The 17619-nt window shown below is 34.7% G+C and overlaps 1 long non-coding RNA gene across 1 annotated transcript in view; it reads left to right on the top strand.

Moving 5' to 3' along the window:
• The window catches only part of LOC141514311 (uncharacterized), a 117430-nt gene extending 99983 nt beyond the window's left edge, over nucleotides 1-17447 (top strand). Inside the window, exons 3-5 of the long non-coding RNA XR_012475991.1 lie at nucleotides 2103-2188; nucleotides 2729-2779; nucleotides 13706-17447. This is a non-coding gene — a long non-coding RNA (uncharacterized LOC141514311). The remainder of the gene's footprint in view (nucleotides 1-2102; nucleotides 2189-2728; nucleotides 2780-13705) is intronic.
• Nucleotides 17448-17619: the final 172 nt, after the last annotated feature.

Raw genomic sequence — 17619 nt, 5'->3', positions numbered from 1 at the left:
ATATAACTTAAATATAAAAGGTGACATCATAAGTAAATTAGAAGACTAAATAGAAAATTATCTTTCTAATCTATAAATGAGAAAGAGTTCAAGACCAAAAAAGTGATAGAAAAAAATTACAGAAGAAAAAATGGACAGTTTTGATTTAATAACATTAAAATTTTTTGCTTAAGCAAAACCAATGCAGCAAAAATTTTAAAAAGAAGCATGAAATTGGGGGGAAAATGTCTTTGTAGCAAATTTATCTGATAAAGTTCTCATACCTAGATATATTAGGAATTGATTCAAGTTCAGAAAACTAAGAGTCATTCCCCAAAAGATAATGACTTCCTATTTGGAAGAAATCTAAGCTAACCATATTTTTAAAAATGTTAGCTAATAACTAGAGAAATAAATATTTCAGCAATTTTTAAGACATTGGCAAAGATGATAAAAGAGAAAAATGACAAATGTCGTGCTGGCTTCAGATACCCTAATACATTGTTGATAGAGTTGTGGATGTGTCCAACCACTCTATAAAGCATTTTTATGTCCACAGTCACTAAATTGTTTATGTCCTTTGACTCAGTGTTATTACTACTAGGCATATGCCCCAAAGAAGTCAAAGAAGGAAGGAAAGAACTCACATGTACAAAAATATTTACAGCAGCTTTTTTATTGTAGAAAAAAAGAAAATAAGGGGATATCCACCTATTAATTGAATAGTTAAATTACAATATGTGAATATAATAGACTTCATCTATAATAAATGATAAAATTTTGAGCTTCAAAAGAACTGAGAAAACTTCTATCTTTGTGAATTGTTGCAGAGATTAGTGAGCAGAACTAGGGGAACACTTTATATAATAACAACATAATAAATAAAAACAACTTTGAAAAACAATCTCACTAATGTAATAACAAAATTATGATAGTAGAAGACCAGAGATGAGAAATGTTACCCATTTCCTGCTAGAAAAGTGATAATCTTTAAATATTGAATGAAATATATATTTTTCTATATGAACAGAATGGAAATTTGTATAGTTTGACTATATTTGTTAGAAAGGTTTTGTTATTTTTATTGTTCAATGCCAGGGGCTAAAGTGGGAGGGAGAGAAAATTGGAAAATAGAAAAATTCAATTAAAAAAATAGTAAATGTATAGAAAGAGATAGAAAAAATATTCTGAAAGATATCAGTGACCTCATTTCTGTTTGAACTTTATAGAGGAAGGTTTTGTAGAGGAGGTATATAATCTGAGTAAGGCACTAAGGGTAAAGTCTCTGCTAGACCTAGATTTTTCCATCATTTGTTCATTTGATTGTGTTTTGAATACATCAAAGAAAAGGATAAATCCATCTGCTTTCTAGCAGCTTGACTAAAACAAGGAACACAAACTCACCAAGCACATAAGGTAATGAATCATTTTTTCAAGACAAAATAGGTGCGGTCACCACTCTTTTTAGACAATCATTTTCTTCTAAAACTTTTTATTGATATTTTCTGTTCTTTATAACACACATTGCCAAATATACCTCTGAATCATCCCTACCCAGAAATTCCTCCACTCCAGTTTGCTATTTTTCACTACTTAGGAAGGTAAAGAAGTGACTATGTGGCCAAATAGACTTGTAATCCCTGTTCTAAAGCCCTGCCATTGGTTTGGAATTCTCTCCTTTTTTGGTGAAGATTAATATCCTGCCTGTCCCTGTGGTGGTGCAGTTGACAAGACACTAGAGAGCTTCAGCCTTTGAAAATCCCCTTCAGGACTCTTCAGAGGTAGTCCCCTTTGAGACTCATTCAGCTTCAAGTGTTTTTCAAGTTGCTTGGGGCACTTCTGGCTTCTAACTTTGAGAGAGAAGATGGAAAACACAAGCCCTCCTTCAGGTTGCTGAAGAAGAGCCTAGGAACACACGCACAGAGCTGTCAATTCCATTAAATCTCTACCTAATTCTGCTTGCTACATATTCTGTTGGTTGAACTATTTCACTATCTCTCTGGCATATATTCTTATATATATATATATATATATATATATATATATATATATATATATATATATATAACTTCTCTAATTTCTGTTTTATCATGATTTGGACAAAAGTCTTTTCTTGAATTCAGGATGTGCTCTGGTGGAACTGGTGATGTGATGCTTGTTCTTCCTTCTCGAAGAAGACCATGACATCAGGGAGGTGATGCTATGACATGTAGGTGAATTGGAGTTGGTTGGGGGGTGCTATTCAAAGTCACCAGCCTCCCTTTCTCCTCCAGAACCATCTGGGTCAAGATATAGATCAGGACAACTGGAGATGGCCCTGGATGAGAGGCAGTCAGGGTTAAATGACTTGTCCAAGGTCACACAGCTAATTAGTGTCAAGTGTCTGAGGTCAGATTTGAATTAGGTCCTCCTGACTCCAGGGTCAGTGCTCTATCCACAGCTCTACCTCACTGCCCTTGTGGAAATGGTATTTAGTGGGAAAGAACTGGCATTTGGTGGGAAAGTGGTTAAGCCTTGGATATAGAACTTGGGGTCCTCCTTCCCCTAAAAGAGGGCTGTCCAAAATATGGCCTGCAGGTTGCATATAACCTGCAGTGCGATTTTATATGACTGGTCTGTTTCATTTTAATTTTCATGAGGGAAAATAAAATACTTAATTTGCATGGAATGCCTATTAGATTTTTAAATTCCATCACTAAGAAATAATCTTGTTGATGTTAATTTTCTTTTTTCTTTTTTTTGTTTTTAGGTTTTTGCAAGGCAATGGGATTAAGTGGCTTGCCCAAGGTCACACAGCTAGGTAATTATTAAATGTCTGAGGTTGGATTTGAACTCAGGTACACCTGACTCCAGGGCCGGTGCTCTAGCCACTGCGCCACCTAGTCTCCCCTGATGTTAATTTTCTTTGGTGATTTTAAGCAGTATTATGGATAGAATACATTGTATGGAATTTTCAATTATCTGTGGGATGCATTCAGTCTATAGGATGCAGATTAGTCAATATTTACCTACCTTTATACTGTTGTGTTGTCTCTCTCTTTTTTTTTGTATTTGCTTTCACCTGTCACATTGATGATGCACGTTCCCCCACTTTTTAAGAAGTTAAAAGTATCAAGACTTTTCATAGTACTTGTTAAATATAAGGTAAGACTACAAATTAAATATTATATTAGTGAACTGTTTTTTTTTTTATTCTGGGTGGGACCTTGAATAATTATTTTATTTTAATGTGGCCCTAAGATAACTTAAGATTGGACAGCCCTGCCCTAAAAAATGACAAAAATAAACTAGCTCAAACTTAATCATATGCCCTAACACACACACACACACACACACACACACACACACACACACACACACACACACAGAAACACAGTACTAGTCTCTGGCCCCAACCTCTTCCTTCCCCTCCTGGCAGGAATTAAAGTCTCCCTTAAATACGGGTCAGGAGAGAAGAGTCTAGCTTTGAGTCACAGAGAAAGACAACCCTTACTCATATATGGGACTCAATATAACTCCTTACCTACATTTACCCAGGGTTCTAAAATATTCATGTTGACTTAACAAAATAAAAATGGTAAAACTGAGTCATGAGGTACAACAGCCAAATTGCTTATCTAATCCTGGATCCTCCAGGCAAGGAAATGATTAAATGAATAGTATTTTATGTGTTGATCTAATGTTTTTTCAACACATAAAATACTATCTATTTTCTTTTTGTGTCTGCCTTAGACACAAAGTTAGAGACCCTTAAGGTAAAAGCAAGTCTCGGAGTTGGGAGGTCAACTGGCACCAATGCTTGCTACTTTTCCATTGCAGAAGTTGGCCAATTAGCTTGGGGCTAGTAACTGTTTTAAAAAAACTATTGCATTTTATTTTTGTTACATTTGAATTCCAAGTTGTATTCCCTCCCTCACAACCCTACACTAGAGAAGGTCAATATTTGAGAAAGATAAAAAAATATCAGTTCTTATTCTGGAGGTGGATAGCATCTTTCTTGATAGTACCTTTGTGGTTGATATAAGTATTCATATCACTCAGAAAAGCTTAGTTATTCACATTTACTCTTGGAACAATATTGCTGTTACCATGTACACATTTTCTTGATTCTGTTCATTTCATTCTTCATTATTTCAGACAAGTCTTTCTAGGTTTTCCTAAAATCAACCTGCTCATTATTTCCTCCAGCACAGTAGTAATCCATCACAATCACATACTTATTCAGCCATACTCTAGTGATGGGCATCCCCTCACTTTCCAGTTCCTTGCCACCACAAAGAGAGCTTCTAAAAACATTTTAGAAATATAGATTCTTTTCCTTTTTTCCCTGATCACCTTGAGAAACAGACCTTATTGTGATATTGCTAGATCAAGGGTAAGCAATGTTTTATAACTCTTTAGACATTATTCCAGATTGTTCTCCAAAATTGTTGGATCAGTTCATTGTTCTGGAAACAATTAATTAGTTTTCAATTTTTCCACATCCTTTCCAAAATTAATCATTTCCTCATTCTATCATTTTAATTAATTAATTTAATAGGTGTGAGATGGCATCTCAAAAGTTATTTTATTTAGAATTTTTCTAATCAATGATTTAAAACATTTTAATAAAACTATATATATAGAGAGAGCTTTGATTTCTTCCCCAAATTGACTATTCATATCCTTTGATCATTTATTAATTTGGGAAATGACTTGTATTCTTATAAATTTGACAAAGTAACTATATATATATATATATTGAGATATAAGGCTTTTTACCCAAGAAACTGTCAATAAGTTTCCCCCAAGTTTCTGCTTTTCTTTTTTTTCCTTTTTGCAAGTCAATAGGGTTAAGTGACTTGACCAAGGTCACACAACTAGGCAATTATTAAATGTCTGAGGCCCAATTTGAACTCAGGTCCTCCTGACTCCAAGGCTGGTGCTCTATCCAATGTGCAACCTAGCTGCCCCCCCCAATTTATATTTTTTATTTATATAAAACCTTTATAACATAATGTAATTGTCTAGTTTATATCCCACAAAATTCTCTCTCATTTATTTGTAAATTCTTCTCTTATCCATATAATGACAGACAATATGACACATGTTCTTCTAATTTATTTATATTTCCCTTTATGTCTAGGTCATGTATCCATTTTATCCAACTAGTTTCTGCCAGACTGCTTTCAACAATTTTTACAAAATAATAAATTCTTATCCTGAAAGCTTAAATATTTACATTTATTCAACATAAAGGTTACTATAATCATTTACTACTGTGTGTTATATATCTGCTTTATTCTACTGATCCATCATGCTATTTCTTAGCCAGTATCAGATAATCTTGATAATTACTGCATTATAATATGGTTTAAGATCTAGCATTGCTAGACCTCCTTAATTTACCTTTTAAAAAATTAATGCTTCTTCGATAATCTTGACTTTTTATTTTTCTACATGAATTTTGTTATTGTTTTTTCTAGCTCAGGGAAATAATTTTTGGTAAATTAATTGAGATGACACTTAATAAGTAGATTAATTGAAGTAGAACTGTCATTTTTATTATTTGGTTCAGCCTACCCATGAATAGTTAATATTTCTCTGATTATTTAAATCTGGCCTTATGTAAAAAAGTATTTTATAATTATGTTTATAGTTGGGTTCACTTTGGCAGGTATACTCCCAGGTATTTACATTGTCTATAGTTATTTTAAATGAACTATCTCTTATTATCTTTTCTTACAGAGTTTTGTTGGTACTATATAGAAATGTTGATGATTTTTGTGGATTTATTTTATAATCTGCTGCTTTGCTGAAAATTGTTTCAATTAGATTTTTAGTTGGATTGCTAGGATTTTCCAAGTATACTATCATATTGTTTGCAAAAAGACAGTTTCCTTATCTCATTGCTCATTATGATTCCTCCAATTTCTTTTTCTTCTCATGGCTATTGCTAGCATGTCTACTACAATACTGAATAATAATGGTGATAATGTAAGTCCTTGTTTCACTCCTGATCTTATTGGGAAGTCTTCTGGTTAATTCCCATTACAAATAATGCTTGCTGATGTTATTAGATAGATGATTCTTATCACTTTAATGAAAAATATATTTATACTTATGTTTTCAAGTATTTTAAATTGCTCTATTTTGTCAAAGGCTTTTTATTCATCTACTGACATAATCATGTGATTTTTGTTAACTGTTATTGATATAATCAATAATGTTAATAGTTTTCCTTTTATTGAATCAGTTCTCTATTCCTGGTATAAATCTCACTTGCTAATAATAATCTTTGGATATATTGCTGTGGTCTTCTAGTTAGTGTTTTATTTAGGGTTTTTGCAACTTGATATTCATTAGTGAAATTGGTTTATAATTTTCTGTTTTTACTCTTCCTAGTTTAGGTTTCAGCATCATATTTGTTTCATAAAAGGATTTTGGTAGGAATCCTTTTTAGTCCATTATTTCAAATAGTTTATTCAATATTGGAATTAGTTCATCTTTTGAATATTTGATAGAATTCACTTATTAATCTATCTGGTTCTGATTATTTTTCTAGGAAGCTAATTTATGGTCTGTTCAATTTCTTCTTAAAATAGATTTATTTAGATAATCTATTTTCTCTTCTGTTTTTCTGAGCAGTTTTAGTTTTTATAAGTATTATAAGTGTATACCCTTTTGATTTTAGATACTAGTGATTTGGTTTTCTTTTCTTTTTCCAAAAAATTATTAACCAATTGTTTATCTATTTTATTAACTTTTTAATAAAATAAACTCCTAGTTTCATTTATTAGTGCAATGGTCTTCTTATATTTAATTTTATTAATCTCACTTTTAATTTGCAGGATTTCCAACTTGGTGTTTAATTTTTTCTTTTTTCTAATTTTAAAAAATACTCAGTTAATAAACTTGTTCTTTATTTTATTGATATAAGTATATAGAAATACAAAATTTCTTTTGATTACTGCTTTTTCTGCATCCTACAAGTTTTGAAATGTTGTATAATTATCTTTAACAAAATTATCTGTTATTTCTATGATTTATTCTGTTATTTAGTCTCCAAATAATTTTTAATCTGTTTCTATGGTCCTTTATTAAATGCAATTTTTATTACTTTGATGTAGAAAGATGCATCTGATATTTCTACTTTTCTGTACTTAAATATAAAGTTTTTATGCTTAACTTTATTAAATCCTTTGTAATTAGTCTTTAATGTTTACTTTCTGTTTCTTTTGATTCTTGTAAGTTGAATTTTCTATTCAGTTCTAGTCTTTTCTTTAAGAATACCTGAAAGTCTTTTAATTCATTAAATATTATTTCCTTAGCATGATTATACTCAGGTTTGCTGGATAGGTTATTCTTGACTGCAAACCCAGCTCCTTTGTTTTTAGAAATATAATATTCCATCCCCTTCAGTTTTTTAAATAGAGAAATTGCTAAATCTTGTGTTATTATGACTGTTAGTGTTTAGGCATTTTCAGTCATGTTCAACTCTTCATGACTCTAATTGCGAGTTTTCTTGGCAAAGTTGCTGGAGTGGTTTGTCATTTCCTTCTCCAGCTCATTTTACAGATGAGTTAACTGAGGTAAACGAAGTTAAGTGACTAGGCCCACGGTCATACAGCTAATCTGAGGCCAGATTTGAACTCAGGAAGATAAGTCTACCTGATTCCAGATCTGGTACTCTATCCACTGTGCCATTTACCTCCACAATTTTAAATTGTTTCCTTCTAATTGCTTGTAATATTTCTCCTTGACAAGGAAGCATTGAAACTTAGTTATAATTTATCTGTGAGTTTTCATTTTAGGATGTCTTTCAGTTAATGATTGGTGGATTTTTTCAATTTTTGTAAAACTTCAAGGCAATATTCCATACTAATTTCTTGAAGTCTGAATTTTTTTAATCAAAATTTTTGAGAGATTCTGACAATTCTTATATAATCTCTTCTTCATCTGTTTTCCACATCAGTTGTTTTTCTAAAGAAATGTATCACCCCTTTTCTTCTATTTATCATTCGTTTTATTTTGTTTTATTATTTTTTGATGAAGTCATGAATGTCTGTCTCATTGCCTAATTCTAATTTTTTTTTAGGTTTTTTTTTGCAAGGTAATTGGGGTTAAGTGGCTTGCCCAAGGCCACACAGCTAAGTAATTATGAAGTGTCTGAGGCTGGATTTGAACTCAGGTACTCTTGACTCCAGGGCCGGTGCTGTATCCACTGTGCCACCTAGCTGCCCCCTAATTCTAATTTTTAAAGAGTTATTTTCTTCTCCAAGGTTTTGAATCTTTTTCTAATTGGTTGACTTTCTTTTCATACTTTTGTTGCTCTTCTTCCTTCTGTCTTTTTTCTTTTCCCAAATTTCCTTGAAATAAGAGAATTATTTGATTTTTAAAGTCCTTTTAAAGCTCTTTAAGAACTCTTTGGGGCTTATGACTATTTTACATTTTTTCATTGAAACTTCACAAGAAGTTTTTTTGTCTTTTAAATTTGGACCCTGATATTCTCTATCACCAGAGTAGCTAACTATAGTTGGCTTCTTTATCTTTATTTACTCATTTAAAAAATAGCCAAATTTGTGGCTAATAACTTTATGTTAGCATTGGACTCCATCCCAGGGTGTGAGAGATTCAGTTTTTTCATGCTTTTATGCTTCTTCAGGCTTTTCATGCTGTTGTTTTCTGATGTCTATTAGGGAGCCTTTGACCTCTTTGTTCTTCCAATGTTCTATCATCTAAGACCAGATGTGATAACTGCTCCTCCAGCTTACACCTTGTTTAAAAGTGACTTCAGGTAATCCTCCAGAACTCCTTTCACCGTAAATATCCCTGTGGTCCCTCAAGTGACTACAAGTGTCAGCTTTCCCTCCTAGCCTGAAACCAAAATCAGGGCCTTGGTTTTCCTTCCAGTGACCACAACCAATAGGGCCTCACCCCTCTGCAACCACAGTCATTGGCAGGTGCTTGCTCCTTGCCCAAAGCCACAGCTTGGTCAGTGAGCCCAGGCTCTTCCTCCAGCACCAGTGGAGGGTTCTGAAACCTTCCCCCGTCCATCACCCAATCCTGCCATCAGTAGGGGAGAAGCTCCAGATGCTTAGGCTCTCTTTTACACCACTGCCCCCCCCCCCACAACTTGCTGTTTATTGACCTAGTAGTATCTGTCTAGAGGTATCTGCATTTCAATCAGGCTAGAACACCATTCCGGGAGGTCAAAACTTTATTCTGACTTAATTATTTCTGCTGTTCCAAAATTTTCTTTGAAGCATTATTTTAAACTATTTGTGAGTGAATTTGGGCCTCATCACACCATCTTCCCATAATTCTTTTGGAAGGAAAATGTTTAATAACTTTTTCAATAATTAAATATTAACTACTTACTGTATTCCAGGCACTGTGATAGCTCTTGAAGACACAAAGACAAAAACAAAATGTCCATGACCTTCAGAAATTTACATTCCAATAAGGGGAAAAACATGTTTAGAAACAGATATATACAAGACACATACAAAATAGATAGTAAGTAACTTTAGAGGAGAAGATTCTAGAACCTGAGAGGAGGATAGTGGTGGCACAAAAAGCCTCCTGATGACAGTGGTGATTGAGCTAATAAGACATCATGGTAAGAGCTTTCTGGCATGGAGAATAGTTAGTACAAAGGCACTGAGATGGAAGATATAATGATAAAATTTTTGTGTCTTTGATTTTCCAGGACTAGGTAAAGCCTAGGGTAGCACATCTAATATTTGCAAAGCACTATGGAGAATGTAAATAGCCCTTGCCAGGTTGGAAACTCTGCAATGTTCCTCTGTTGAGTCCCTCCCATTGGAGAACAAACTCTCTCCCCATTCCTAAGAAAAAGGGAGGAGAGATAGGCATGAGCCAGCAGATGATTGCCATACCCTAACTGCCAGTGGTGTGAATGAAAGCTGAGATACCAAGGGTTGACTTGGATCACCTAGAAATGAAAGCATGCACTAGGGACCTGGCAGCATCCTTGCTAGAGAACAGAAGCAGGGGAGCAAAAGACTAGAACTACAGAAGCCAAGAAAAGAGAAGTAGAGCTTCAGGGATGATGTCATCAATGGAGCCTAGGCATATCTTGTTTTTGCTACACTTACCCAGAGGAGTAGATCCAAGGTGATGATTCTATTTCCCCTCTTCCCTCTCCCTTTATAGGGTTTAACTTTAACATTTATCTACATTTTTTAAAAAAGTCAATAGTAAGATAAAACTGTGGTTAGCCATTGCATTACTACTCTGTATATGTTTTAATGCTAAAAGGCAGATGAGGGATTAAGTGATGGGTGGTGAAGTAAAGAGAGAGTGAGCTCTAAATACAGTAGGACAATCCCGGGCACAATGAGAACTTGTAGTTATAAAAAAAAGAAACTTCACTGATTTCTAAGTTTATAAGTTTCCCCATAGTAAGTTAAAAAGATTGCTTTAGATGCAAAATGAGCCTAGGAGTTCCTATGTAGGGAGAAGATTGTGAGCAAGTTGGGAGTTGGTAATAGTGAGGTGGATGCCTTTCTTCTCTTTGACTTTTTCCAGCTGTTGGACTGAAAGGAAGACTATGCCATGCCTGAGGGATGAAGCCAAAATGAGTCAAAAGCCAAGGCTGAAGAAGAGCTAGAAAAGAGCAGCTCTCAAATAACCCTTTGCCACACCTGCTCTAGTTAGAAGAAATGAACAAATTCTTTCAACCCAACTCTGTGCTTTCCCTACACACATTGGAATTCTGAAAGGAGCATAGAACCTACATCACTAAGGCCTGGGAGCAATCATTCTTTTAAGAAATCTTGTTGGCCTTATATATCACCATAATTTTCCCCAGTATCATTCTCTCTCACTCTCCCAAAGAATCATTCCTTATAACAAATAATATTTTTAAAAGATAAGAAATCAATATAACTAACCTATACATTGAAAAAATATGAAAATTTGTGCAATGTGTAACATGTATTCGATTCTCCCACCTTGGCAGAAAGGTAGAGTGAAAATGTCTTATTGCTTTCTTTTGTGTTATACTTGTTCTTTATAACTTTGCAGCAATCACTATTGACTTTTTTAAAAAATATTTATTTATTCTCTTTTTGTACAAATAATTTTTTATACATTAATAAAACATTCTTGTTTAAGAGTAAACAGAACCTCCTCCCCCCACAAAATATAGACTTGCTTGAGTGACAAAGTAAAGGGGAGAGAAAAAAATTAAAATAAAAAAATAATAATAATAATTGTAGGTATGGCCAGGTGGTGCAATGGATGGAGCCCCAGCCCTGGAGCCAGGAGCACCTGAGCCCATATCTGGCCCCATACACCCAACAATCACCCAGCCATGTGACATGCAAGCCACCCCAACCCCACTGCCCTGCAAAAACCAAAAAAAAAAAAGACACAAAATAAAATAAAATAGTAATAATAGTAGGGGTAGCTGGGTGGTAGAAAGAGCATTGGCCCTTGAGCCAGGAGCACCCAGGTCCAAATCCAGCCTCAGACACCCAAAGATCACCCTGCTATGCGGCTCCAGGCAGGCCACCCAGCCCCATTTGCCCTGCACCTCCCCCCCAAATAATAATAATAATAATAAATGTGCTTCAGTCTTTGTTCCAACACCAACAACTCTGTTGTGGGTGGATCACATTCTTTATGATAAGTCCATGGCAAAAGTTACTTCCATATTTTTCCACCATTGCCATTGCTGATCACAACTCCCTCCTTTTGTATTTCTCCACTACCATGTACTATATTTTCTCGCTCCTTTCACTCTGACTCTGCTGTAGGGTCGCTGAGTGGTGCAGCAGACAGATCCCTGGTCTTGGGGCCAAGAGGCCCTGAGCCCCAGACAGGCCATCCAGTCCCAGCCGCTTGCAAGAAGCAAAAAGGAAAATGTGTTATATCTGACCACTCTCCCGCCATGGTCCATCTTCTCCTTCATCATTCACATCCCCCCCCTTCCCCCTGTCCCCCCCTCTCCTTACTCCAGATGTCTATACCCCATTGAGTATATATATATATGCTATTTCCTCTCCTAGCCACCTCTGATGAGAGTGAAGATTCCTTCATTCTCCCTTGCCTTCCCCACTTCCATATCATTGCAATAGCTCATTGTAATAAAGAAAAAACTTATTATATGAGATATCTTGGCCTATTCCCCTTCTCCTTTTTCTTTCTCCCATTACATTTCCCTTTTTTTCTATTGACTCCATTTTTATACCATATTTTATCTTCGAATTCAGCTTTCTCTTGTGCTTCAACTATAAAAGCTCCCTCTACCTGCTCTATTAACTGAGAAGGTTCATATGAGTATTATCAGTGTCATTTTTCTATGCAGCAATACATGCAGTTCATCATCATTAAGTCCCTCATATTTTCCCCTTCTCCTCCAATCTCTATGCCTCACCTGAGTCCTGTATCTGAAGATCAAACCTTCTGTTCAGCTCTGGCCATTCTAACAGGAACATTTGAAATTCCTCTGGTTCACTGAAAGCCCATCTTTTTCCCTGGAAGAGGACATTCAGCCTTGCTGGGTATTTGATTCTCGGCTGCATTCTAAGCTCTTTTGTCTTCTGGTATATTATATTCCAAGCCCTACGAGCTTCCAATGTAGTTGCTGCTAAGCCCTGTGTGATCCTGACTGCAGCTCCATGATATTTGAACTGTGTCCTTCTGGCTGCTTGTAATATTTTCTCTTTGACTTGGGAGTTCTGGAACTTGGCTATAATATTCCTAGGGGTTGGTTTTTTGGGATCTCTTTCTCGGGGGTATCGGTGGATTCTCTCCATTTATATTTTGCCCTCTGCTTCTAAAATATCAGGGCAATTTTCCTGTAGTAATTCTTTGAAAACAATGTCAAGGCTCTTTTCCTGATCATGACTTTCAGGTATTCCAATAATTTTTAAATTATCTTTCCTAAGTCTGTTTTCCATATCAGTTGTTTTTTCAATGAGATGTTTCACATTTTCTTCTAATTTTTCATTTTTTTGGTTTTGAAGTAATGAATCCTGGTTTCTTGTAAATTCATCAATCTCCCTGAGTTCCATTCTTTGTCTGAAGGATTTGTTCTCCTCAGAGAGTTTTCTTATCTCTTTTTCCACCTGGCCCATTTTGCTTTTTAAAGCATTCTTCTCCTCAATAACTTTTTTGAACTGTTTTATCCATTTGACCTAAGTTGGTTTTTAGCATGCTATTTTCTTCAGCATTTTTTTGGATTTCTTTGACTAGGCTGCTGACTTCATTTTCATGTTTTTCCTGCATCTCTCTCCTTTCTTTTCCCAGTTTTTCTTCTAACTCCCTCATTTGATTTTCAAAGTCTTTTTTGAGTTCTGTCATAGACTGAGCCCAATTTCTGTTTTTCTTGGAGTCTGTAGATGCAGGAGCTTGTGCTTCCTCATCTTCAGACTGAGTATTTTGATCCTTCTTGGTCTCATTTGCAAAATATTTCTCAATGGTATTCCTCTTGTTTCTCTGCTTGCTCATTTTGCCAGCCTGGGCCTGGTTTTGGGGTGCTTCCTGAGCTTTGGGGACACTCCCACAAGGCTCTCAGTGTGAGAGGCTCTGTCCTCCCTCCTAGTCTATGACCATATGTGCCCCCCTCTGCCACGGGGCTGAGGTGGAGGGGGCCCTGCTGTTCTATGGGGGGCCTAGACTGTGATCAGGATCTGAATGTGGTCAGATCCCCAGAGTCCTGTTCCAGGGGCCAAGGACAGAGCTCAGCAGTCTCTCTCTTAACTTCCCTCCCTAGGTTCAATGGGCTCATGCCCTGAGGGCTCCTGCTTACTGGCTCCACCTGCTTCTGTTCCTGGATCTGGGCTGCAGAAAGACAGGGTGTGAAGTGACAATCTCCAGGCTGCTTAATTTGCATTTCTGTGGTCCTTTGGAACCTTCTTTCATGTGTTAATATTTTGCACTTTTTTGGAGAACTGTTTGTTTATATCCTTTGACCATTTATCAATTGGATAATGACTTTTGTGACCAGTCATTTTAACCTCAGTTGCCTCATCTGCAAAATGGGTCTAATAACATTGATTATATCTATCTCACAGTGTTACTCTGAGGATCAAATAAAAATGTGCTTTGCAAATCTAAAAGAGCTACATAAATGTTAGCTATCATTATTCTTTGGTCATTCTTCCAATTCAGTACTTTTCACAGTGTAGAAAATAGGAGTTAAGCACCAGATGTAAAAGTAAAATTCATTTAACTTATCTTAGTTCAGAATTTTGAAATTAATGTGCATCATTCTGGGAGACTGAAGACCTTTCTTGGGGGATGTGAAACAAACTCTAAAAATTATGGAATACTTATTTTCAAGTACAACTAACTCCCACAGCAATACATCTATGTTTTTCAATGAAAAGAAAGTTCAAATCAAAGTTAAGAAAGTAACATTAATGCAGAGAATTTGCTCCAACTATCAATTAACTGCAGTGCAAGGATTACTTAATATGGTATACACAAATAAGATCAAATTTGAATTGGTAAATGTTTAATCTTGACATCAGAATGATCTGCCAGTCAATTCAGTGTAGACTCAAGACACAGATGAATTATGTTGTTGCACTGTTTGTTACTTTTTAATGTGAAGTTATATAAACTATGTATAACACAAAACATTAATCTGTGTGGAAATAAACACTTTTAAATCTGTTACATTTCTCATTCATTTGGGTAAGAATGATATAAGGTTTCCCCCAAATCTTGAAACTTCTAAAAAAGTTAAAATGACTCAAAGATGGTTTTGGCTGTGATGAATACAGTGAACAACTTCAGAAGTTGTTGGTAAAGCATGCCTTCTATCTCATGGTAGAGATGTGGCAGACTAGATAAATAGTTCAGGCATTCATTTTCAGACATGGCCAGTTAATTAATTTTGCTTAACTCTATACTCACTTGTCATAAGGGGAATGGGGTGGGGATCTCTTGTGGGATGGAGGAGTTAATTGAAAGTGATGTTAAAAAAGAGCAACAGGGGCGGCTAGGTGGCAGAGTGGACAGAGCACTGGCCCTGGAGTCAGGAGGACTTGAATTCAAATCCAGCCTCAGGCACTTGATAATTCCCTAGATGTGTGGCCTTGGGCAAGTCACTTAATCCCGTTGCCTTGGGGTTGAAAAAAAACTAAAAAAAGAACAACAATAAAATATTAAAACAATAAAATATTAAAAGAATGCCCCTCATCTGAAATTTTTCAACAGTTACTTTAGAACTCAATTGTCTAATGTTTAATGATTCTAAATTTTACCAGTGAGATAATATCCCTTTGTGATGGATAACTATATAAGCCAGTTTGAAGAGAAAATTCATTGCAGCAGCTAAAATTAATACAGGCCAAGATAAAAGAGACTGTAAATGGCAAAAATAAAAACATAAAATAGAGGCCAAAATCTGAATTTATTATGAGGTTACATAAATACTAATGAATCTGCAAACATCATTAAACCTAATACATTGAAATGACATCTTGAAAATGTACTTGTGATGTGGGCAAGGCAAGTGAATTTTTCCAGGGAAAAATTAAATGCTTTAAATCACAGGAGCAAACAACAACAACAAAAAACCTAACATAAAAGCCTGTGACATCAAAAAAATTGTTTATATATTATAAGGTTGCTTACACAACTGTTAAATGTTAAAATTCTCACTGAGAAGAAATGGTGCTACTTGCATACCTCTTGATATGGTCAGAATGATGGTTGATTAATCATATGCAAAGCAGCTTAAAACAGCACAATTTGCAGAGAGTATGATGAGGAAAATTGCCTCTATTTCTGAAGACCTTTATGATAGTTAAATAAAATCTTTTTATTTTACTAAGTGTATGAAACAATCAATGAAGTGAAAGATGCTTGAAACTAGTTTTAGAAAAGACTTTGTAAACTTAGTGATAAGAATACCATATTGAGAAATTTTTAAATATTAATAGCATAACTAATTAAATTAATCAGCATAATTAAATAAAATTTTTCATGAAAATGCTCTACATTGACAGAGCTGAATTGATTGTAGAAAGAAACTTAATTATTCAAACATTTGGCACCTTATTCAATTTGGAAGATGCATATTTCAGTTACTTGCATTGAAAAATACCAGAGTGGCTGGATAAAGTTTCCAAATTGTTATAAGGGTAATCAATTTGACATACTCTCAACAAGTTGTACATAAGTTTTGTACATGTGCACAAAATGCACATGTAAAAATTACATGTATGTACAAATTGTTTTCTCTCTTTTTTTTTTTTTGCAAGGCAAATGGGGTTAAGTGGCTTGCCCAAGGCCACACAGATAGGTAATTATGAAGTGTCTGAGACTGGATTTGAACCCAGGTACTCCTGACTCCAGGGCTGGTGCTTTATCCACTGTGCCACCTAGCTGCCCCTTGTTTCCTCTTTAAAATATAAACTTCTAGAAGGCAGGGACTGTTTCATTCATGGCTTTGTGTCACCAGTACTTAGCACAGTGCTTAGAATATAGAAGACAGTTAATGTTTATTGACTTAATGAGCAATAAATTGTATGATGATACAGGGATAGAGCATAAGGCACTTCGATATTACTGCAAAGCATGATCATTTTTTCTTATCCAAAGAATTTGACAGGATGCTTTGAAACAAATTCATTTTATAATAAATGATTTTCTCTTGAAATTTGCATAGGGGATATTTCTGAAAAGCTGAAAACTTGAAAAAAAAATCAGTGCAATGTCCTAAAATTCATTATCTCATCTAAAATAAAATAATTGCATTGATGAAAAGTTGGAGCTATATATAATAAATACATGAATGAATATTCTTATATGCTTTGCAACTAGAAATACTTGCCATGACAGTGAAAATGGATTAATTAATTAATTAATTAATCACGTAACTGGTCTACAAAGCAATTCTCATTTTATTTTGAAGATCTAGATATTTCTGACTATGGAGGCATAAGGAAAGTATTTGCCAAGGATAGATATCATATTTAGTCTTATTACATATGAATAAGAACAATTAATAGATTTGTCTTTGTACCCTAAAGAGGCAGTTAGGCACCTCAGTGAATAAAGCACTGAGTCTGGAGTCAGGAAGACCTGATTTCAAATCCAGCCTCAAACACTTACTAGATGTGTAATCCTGGGTAAGGCACTTAACCTCTGTTTGCCTTAATCCATTATAGAAGGAAATGGTAAACCATTCCATGGGGTCTGCATATGACTGAACAACAAGAACTGTTAAACAGGTGTCTGATTCTGAAAATTTATGTTTTGGCTACAGGTGAATAAAGAGCTCACTGATTTATCAATGATACAATTTTTACTACCATTTGTAATATCTTTTTGCAAGAAATGAGGTTTTCTGAGGTTTTCTACTGAAGGCAAAACTAATAAGTAACAATGTCATCAATGATAGGGCATTTTGAGAAACTGTATGCTGAACAAACCTACTCATCACATTAATATTACTATTATGATTATTTTTGAAAATTATAAATATGAAAATCAAATTATTTTTAAAATAAAATCTATGCATATTGTGTATTTAATGTTGGTTTTAAAATTAAAATAAATTCATGCTTTTATTTGAATAAAAACAAGTTAAGAAATTATTTGCAGAGATTGTTTTTAAGCAGTATTGGGGGGGTTGATATTTTGGCAAAAACTATTTCTACATAAAATTTGAAA

This window comes from Macrotis lagotis, chromosome 2, assembly GCF_037893015.1.
Source record: "Macrotis lagotis isolate mMagLag1 chromosome 2, bilby.v1.9.chrom.fasta, whole genome shotgun sequence".
NCBI classification, from domain to species: domain Eukaryota; kingdom Metazoa; phylum Chordata; class Mammalia; order Peramelemorphia; family Peramelidae; genus Macrotis; species Macrotis lagotis.
This window is presented reverse-complemented; position numbering and strand designations above follow the sequence as displayed.